This window comes from Actinia tenebrosa, unplaced genomic scaffold (assembly GCF_029948245.1).
Source record: "Actinia tenebrosa isolate PJP-AT-01 unplaced genomic scaffold, QUT_ActTen_1.0 PGA_scaffold1__47_contigs__length_23844297, whole genome shotgun sequence".
In the NCBI taxonomy this organism is placed as follows: Eukaryota; Metazoa; Cnidaria; class Anthozoa; order Actiniaria; family Actiniidae; genus Actinia; species Actinia tenebrosa.
In genome coordinates this window covers 19,373,315-19,381,462 of record NW_028292578.1, presented here as the reverse complement: position 1 = coordinate 19,381,462, position 8,148 = coordinate 19,373,315, and positions in this window count along the sequence as shown.

The following is an 8,148-nucleotide window of genomic DNA, read 5'->3' as shown; positions in this document are numbered from 1 at the left end:
AGTACTTACGAATGACTTAACTAGGTACTTGAGGCGACTTGATCAGGTACCTCAGTAAGTGCTGCCTGGAAGACCTTTTCGACTTCTCTATCCTTCTTGAAGTCCTTCCAAGATGTTCCGAAGGAACCTAGTACCTCCTTCAAGTCGACGTGCTGAGCTACGTGCAAAGCCGCAGAGGCGACTGCCATTAACTTACCGCACTTCAAAGACAACCAGCCGCAGGTTATCTTAAGTTCTTGGGATATGACATAGTCATCTCTTATGTCCTTCCGCAGTTGCTCCACGTCGTCTATAGGCAGTGCAAGTCCAAGCAATTTAGTTGCAAGTCGGATAGCGGAGTCTGCGACGGCGTCTGTGGTCTTACTTGCGAGGGCAGCCTCGTACCTCTTATGGAACTTTTTGACTTCCTCTTCCGACAGCTTATTAACCTGCTCATGGGTAAGTTCCTTGCCTATCATTTCTTTGCACTTCCCAGATGACACAAGGATGTTAAGTTGTTCCTTGAGGTTACTTTCATCTAACTGTGTGGGGACTTCATCTATGAGCTGCTCAATGTCCATATATGTTAACGTCATACGGAAACCTCAAAGAGAAGATCATTTTGGAATGTTGGTGCGTTTTTAAATGCCGCATGTATTCGTGCAGCTGTTCCTTGGATATCTCACCGCCGTAGTCGCTTAAAATGGTTTCCAGGTCAGACTTACTGGGTGTATAAAATACTACGAGAGAGCCTATGTTTTCCCTAAAGGGTTTAGAGACACTGGTAAGCTGCTGGGAAAGCAACCAAACGCTGATATTGTCGTGTCTGCCGCTGAAAGCGAGCTTCACTAATTCGGAGGTGCGCTTTTTTACGTCGTCCCCGCAGGCAATGTCATCCAGTATGAGTAAAGTCTGTGTATCTTTAGGGAATTGCTTATGCCAGAACTTCAAATGGCTGGATAACTCGTTAGGGTCTAAAATATCTACAAAGAAGTCGTCATCTTTCACTCCTATGCCCGTCCAGGTGCGGTTATTCACGTAGGTGGGGCATAATAGCACTATGTAGTCGAAGCGGTATCTAAAGGATCCTAATAGCTGCTCCACGATGAATTGGGTCTTTCCGCAGCCGGTGGGTCCTACGATCAGAGCGTTACAAGGAATATGGTTCGGATCCATTATATATACGATGGAGCCAGTGGAAGCAGTGCAAAGAATTGTCGCCGACGCAAAAGATAAAAGAGACACCATAGAAATGCAAAGGGAAGAGATAGACCGGTTAAAAGAGCGCGTACAGGAATTGTACGATGAAATGTGTGGTCTGAAGCGTGCAGAACGGTTTGGCGCGCTTTTGACAATGGCGGGCTGGGCTAAGGAGTCCATTAAGGACTTCATTCGATATCCCCCATAGATATATGGACTGCATTACGTGCGAACTACCTGCTGACTGCATAATCCCTCCCAAAACACCGATACCCAAACCGTGTAAAAAATACACCTGCCGTCACTGTAATAAGGTATTCTCTGAAGAGGGCTTCGTTGGACATTGGTGTCCCGCGGATACTAAAGCACAAAGGACTTTAGACGACGCTCGAGAAGAGTAAGAGGTCGCAAAGAAGATCTTACTAAGCCCCAGCAAGAGGAATTAGCATAGGTCTTTCTCTTTTTATTGTTATTTTGTTAAATGCTGCAAAGAGGTCTCAAGTAAGGACCTATTTTTTATTGTTATTTTGTTAAATCATCGTAATCGAAGAATGGTTAACATGATTATCTTTTTGCTGGTTTCAACGATGAGAAAGAATGATGCCTCATCTTTTAATGGAGGCTTAACAAAATAACAAGAAATAATAGACCCTATCCTAAAACCCCCTTACAGGGTTTAACAATTTAACAATAAAAAATAAGGTATATATAATGAAGTGCGTGCAATGTGATAGAGCTTTTAGTAGCAAGCAGCGACTGCAATACCATCTTTCCAAGAAAGTCTGTCAGAAGACCATCAGCACTGTTTGCGGTGACTGCGGTAAGGAACTGTCCACAGTACAGGCCCTACGATATCACCGCGAGCATAGAGTCTGCCTTAAAGGTCATTGCCGCCGATGCGATGAACCTCTCTTTGAAGAAAACTGGCATAAGTACCGCTGCCGTCGCTATGACCTCACAGATGTGGTCTGCGAGACCCACGGCGATTTAGCAGAGCGATGTTGCCCCCTTGAAACCGGCCGGGTGCTCACGCGACGTAAGAAGGAGATCGACGAAGACTTCGTATGCTTTGACGACTACGAAGGAGTAAAATGGGAGAACCGAGAACACTGGGATGGCATCTGCGACCGATGTGGCTGTCAACGCAGCGGCCAACATATTTGGTGCTGCCTTTACGATGGCCCTAAGCCCTTAGATCATTATCTGTTGGTAAGAAAAGAGTGGAATCTACTTAAGGTATAATGTTACCTTACATCGCAGCGTTCCTAGGAGGTGTGACTATTACCTTATCAGCGTATGAAATGGCGGAAAAAATGAGGGCAGACACAGCAGATGACTACTTATCCGCCCATGAAGAGGATTAGTCGCACAACGGATTATCCTCCGCTCGACGTTCGATGTCAAACTTCCATCGGCCGTTTACCTTACCATGACTGCGTAGGTGTGTATATTCTTCACCCTGCAGTATGTATCTCACACAGTCAGGCGCCCAAAGGCTGTATTCCTGACCGTCGCGTTCTAAGACCAACCTCAAACGGTCGATGTCTTCGAATGCGACGTAGTTTTTTATTCGATATGAAACGCCTTGCGGCAGATCTCGCCAGTATGTTTGTTTAAGAATCATTATATCTATGAAATATTTTTTGGTGATTCCTTAACGCCTCCTGCGTCTTAAAAGCCTTAACACACCAAGGACAAGGTACACGAATGCCTTCCGCGTAATGGTCGATCTCCCTACATATGAGGTCGTAATCGTTACACACCATGGTTAGGTAACCATTTGCCTCGTATCGTTCGAGTAACGCCTCTTGTTTAGGTGATAATACACCGTTACCCTTAGGCGTCTTCAACTCCAGGCATAACCCATTATACTTCTTATGTGCATTAAGGATTAAGATGTCGGGTTGTCCTGCCTGATACCCTTTCTGCCAACATACTATCCTTTTTCTGGATGAGTCCTGTAGTTCTCCAAGACCTGGTGCGAGCAGTAGGATAGGGTGGAACCGACGTATGTAGTCTATGATTTTCTTATGCAAGTCAAATTCATTTTCTATTTTGAATACCAACTTATTAGGACCGTCGAACCGCCTTTCGATTTCGTATTTACCTGTCTTTCTTAGCGTAGGGAGAACGTCGCCCAACACCCATTTCCTGAACTTTTTTGCTTCGACCTTTTCGGATCCGAATATTAATTCATAAAGACCTTCCTCCGTCAAATACACAGTATTGGGTTGTGCGTTAAGGGTGTCGGTCAGACTGACACCCTTTATAGACCCCAAGGTTACCTTGTTTTCCTCTGAGACGTGTGCTCTAGCTGCGTCCCTAGAGTTAACGTAACCCAACACCAAGGCCACTTCCTTTGCTTTGAAGTACAAAGTTTCGCCTTGCACTATGCATTGCAGTTTGTTGTCGTTGTTTTCAAATACACGAAGCATTATATACCAACGATATTTTAATACGCAACGCTCTTTAGCTGATTCATTTCTACGCTCAGTTGCGCGTCTGAGACTACGAAAATGTATGCGTTTATCTTATCGCCGTCACCCGCGGAGGCGTTCTTGGTGCGCTTGATCTCCAATGTTATGCCATCCTGCGTATTTACTAAACGTAACCCCTGGCCATGTAGGTCTTCGTCGTTAATGGTGCGCATGTCAATCCACAGCGCATACTTATCCTTAAAGAATTCCTCGGGGCTAACTTGGTCGCCAAACTTGCGCATGGCCTCTCTGTACACGTCTGCGGGCTTTATTCCCTGGGAGTAGACCTTGTTTGGAACGCCGTTTATGTTGACCCCCACGTTAGTAATGTTGGGGTTGTGAAAGGCCTCGGAGTCGCGCTTGCCGGCTTCGTAGGGTTTGGCAAACACCAACATCAACCCCGTGAGACTTCTTCGGGGGAGGTTAATGCTTTGGTTGATAACCTCGTCCGTCTTATCCAGGAAGCTGAACGTCTTATACATCACTACGTGGTCGTATAAGAATGCCTTTCCGGAGCTGTATTCCATGCCAGCGCTACGGGCCAGCTCTTCGCTGTACACGGTCTCGTACTGCAGCTCTAAGTTGGTGATAGAATAGGGATCCACAGCTCCACTGATTGCGCTGTCCATTCCTCCTATGACGTTCGTAGTGTCCGCCAGGGTTACTTCAAACTGCAACTCGGATAACTGCCTGGGGTAGTACACGCCATGGTTCGTAATTACTTCGAAATCCAAAGGGATAACGTACTTGCTACCATAGGCGGTCTTTACCCTCGTCGCGTCTGCTACTGCGGTTGCTCCACTGGAGTCCGTAGGCGCGGGGTTAGTATCGCTGCGAAGCTTACGAAGAATAACGCTTCCAATTCCCTGCTCTATCTTTTGTGCACGGTCAAAGGCTGTTAGCCACAGGTCCTTATACGTGGCGTACAAATCGTACCTATTCAAATCCAAGAGGGATTCCCCTGCGAACTTGATTCTCATCTTAGAGACGAGGTTCCTACCCACATTATTGACGGTATAGCGCTTGTCCTTGGTGCTTGGCTGCACCGCTAGGTCGAACCTTAAAGCCAAGGTACCAGGAACCAATACTAGGTTATCCGTTAGGCGGGGCACGCCTACATACAGCGTCTCACCTGGCTTAGCGCTAGAAGGCGTAAATGTAACCCGGTGAAAGGTGCGTTCTGCTTTCAGTCCGCCGACCTGCTTAGGTAATATGTTGGGGTTTAACTTTGAGCTTATCATATATAATGGCAGTAGAAGGAACGGATTTTGATCCCCTTACCGAAGAAGGTCAAGTCGACATTAACGACGAAGAATACGAGTCTTTGCTTCCTGATAACAACGTAGACTCCCGAGGCCTCTTCGACAAGCTAACACGCAAGTATGGCAGCAGGGCCCGCGATGCTATGCGTTCCTTAAGAGATAAATTCAAGTCTAAGAACCCCCACACACCCATTCCGGAGTACTTACAAATGGAATCCCTTGGCGTGCGGTCGGACTTAACAGCGGGCCTCCTCAATGACCTAAGAGAGCGATACCCAAACATAAACCTGGCTACTTTGGACTTCCAAATAGGAGACAAAGGGCAGGTTCAAGTTAGAGAATCGGGTAGGGAAAAATGGCACAACCTGTATCAAAGGAGAAATACCAGCCTGCTTAACAGCCAGCTTCCCAAAGGAGTCACGGAGGCGCTTGGAGAGCCCAACTTGACCACGCAGCGTGACTTGGCTAGGGAGGAAATGCAACAGTCTTTTGATAGGTTCCTTGTTAATGCAGTTAGATTACCGACCTTTGCAGGCGGCTATGGAACGCACGAAGAATTAAGAGCGCAAATAGGAACGCTAAGCGAAACGCTCCAAGCTAAGACAGAGGAAGTCGCTGCGCTAAACGCTCAAAAAGAGGAATTGGAAGCCAAGATAAGTGAATACCGTGCCTTACCAGTAGACGCCATAAAGAAATCCGTCAACGCATATAATTTAGCGGAAGCACACCGAGAATTGGCCGACGTTAATACCCAAAAGGAGGCAGCTAACAACGACTTGCAGCGAATCACCAGGGAGCGCAAGGACCTCTTAAAGGCAAGCGAGGATTTGACGGCGCTTAGAACATCTTTTCAGCAGCTAGAGCTGGAAAACGACGTCCTTAAGGAAAGATTTAGGGAAATGGAAAACGAAGTCATGAGGGCAAACAGGGCTACTCTTGAAAGTCGTGCCGCCGAAGTTGCCGATTTTCGACAGCAAATATCTAAGTTGTTAGATGAAAAAACCGCTGCCGTAAAGGACTTTCAGAATGCCTTTAGCCGCTTGGCTGGTAAGGATGAGCAGCTAATACAAATAGGAAATGAATTAGTGGAGAGTCACGCCAGGGAAAGGCGCATCATAGCACAAATGGCTGAAAAGGATCTGGAAATAAGACAACTTCAGGAGACCGTCGAAGACCTGCAGGGCCAATTAGAACGGCAGCAGGAAGCAGCTGTGGACCAAACTCGCTCCGAAGAGGAAAGGGAGGCAGCACGGAGGGAAGTAGGAGCCCTTCAGGAAAGACTGGCGGAATTACAAACGCAAATAGAAGGTAAGGAAAGGGAGCTGGGGCTTACCACCAAGGAAAAGATAAAAAGAGCCCTTTTGAAGTATGGTGTTCCGCTGGCATTCGCGGCTGCTATTAGCACCGTAGTAGGAGTTATCCTATCCGCGCTTAAGGCTACAGGTGCAGGCGTAAAGAAATTAGGCAATGGGCTGACGGACTTGGGAAAAAAGATGGCAGCCGGTCTTCCTGGGCTGCTGGGTTCGGTCGTTTCCTTGGCACTTAGGGCCGGCGGCGAACTGTTGAAGTTTGTGGGGAATAACATTTGGATATTAGTCGTCGCTATTGGGGTGGTACTCCTGAAGAAGATGAAGGGTTAATCTTATCAGGCTTATCGTCGTCGGGTACCCGAGGCATCCTCGACTGGGGATAAGTAAAGATAGTATTCGCGCCGCCTTGATAATGCGGAACTAACGGTATGGCGGTCATAGTGCAAATCGTCTTATGATTCCAAGCAGCGTCGGGGAAAGGAGTAATGACCGGAGCAACGTTCGTTCGAATGCTGCCTTCACTTGGGTAAAATTGAAGCTTCGCATATTCGCAATTAACTATCATGTGAAAGGTTACTGGCGTTATGTCTTCCGTGCTATTCACAGGGGGTTCCGACGTAAAATGAGCCGAAATCCTATTATTATCTTTCGTCCTATAGGGTGGTAATGGGTGATCGTTCTCATCAACAATCCTAAAGCCGGCATTGCATGAGTACCCCGTCGTAATGCTAATGGTGCACACGACTACCCCCAAACCCCCAACCCTTACCCACAACCCAGTTTCATGCCATTTCTTAGCGGCGTAAAGCTCCTCCCCTAAGTAATGAAGAAACCAATCTTCTTTTACATGTGGATTCATATATTTAAAGGCTCATTACCGTAAGAGTACTAATGGTCTTGTGATTATAAGACTCATCCCTTTGGTTTTCTATGCTATTTACGCAAACGCTCCCGGTGTCGTCTACACGCATTTGCAGCTTTACTTTCCCATGGCAATCAGCAACCATATGAAAAGTCCAAACGGAATGATTTTCGGAGCTCCTGGGGTTAGGCTCTACTGAAAAATGCGTAGGCTCCCTGTTATTCGTTTTCACGCGCATAGGCTGCAGTACGCCATTCTCATCCAGGAACCTAAAGCCCACGTTGGCATGGCTGCTCGTGCCAATGCAAATGCTGCATATTATCAGCTTCTTTCCCGAGTAGTTCAAATTCACAGACATCCCCGTGACATCAACCCAAGATGCCTGGGTGTATTTTTTCTCGCCTGTGTAAGTCGTATAAACACAATCTACTCCAGCTACGTAGGGGTTGTTCATCGCCATATATAATAACTCAGACCAACACCCGCGACTGCTAGGCCGGCTTTTAATAAGTTATGGTCATATTCCTCTTCTTTTTTAGGCGCTCGGTATACTTCTTTTGTTAGCTGCACTTTCTTAGGTGGTTGCGTATGGTGCACTTTTTTAGGCTGTTCAACAAAGTGCCTTCTAAGAGTGTCAGAGTTCACGTCGTTCACCCCAAACTTCATATCCTTAGTAGCTCGTTGAAGTTTGTTGTTGTATCCTACTACAGAACCAGTATTTATAGATAAATTACTAGGCATTAACCAACAACCCGGGGCTACTGCGTAGTCCAACCTCGCCTTAGAATTTTGTATGGCTAGTTGGTAACGCTGTACGCCCTTGCTAATGTCGCCCTCCAAGATTGAACTTTCAAATAAGATCAAGGCTTCGGCTCGCGTTTCTTCTGCGGCGCCAGTATTTCCGATTATGCTGGATCGGGTGTTTACCTGAGCTCCAAGGATAGAATACACGTAAGCTTCTATGCTGCGGTTTAAACGGGCAAGGCCGGCTTTGGTTAGTCCTTTACCTTCTGGGGGTATGAAATTAAGATATTGCTTTGTTTGCTCGTCGTTGGTAA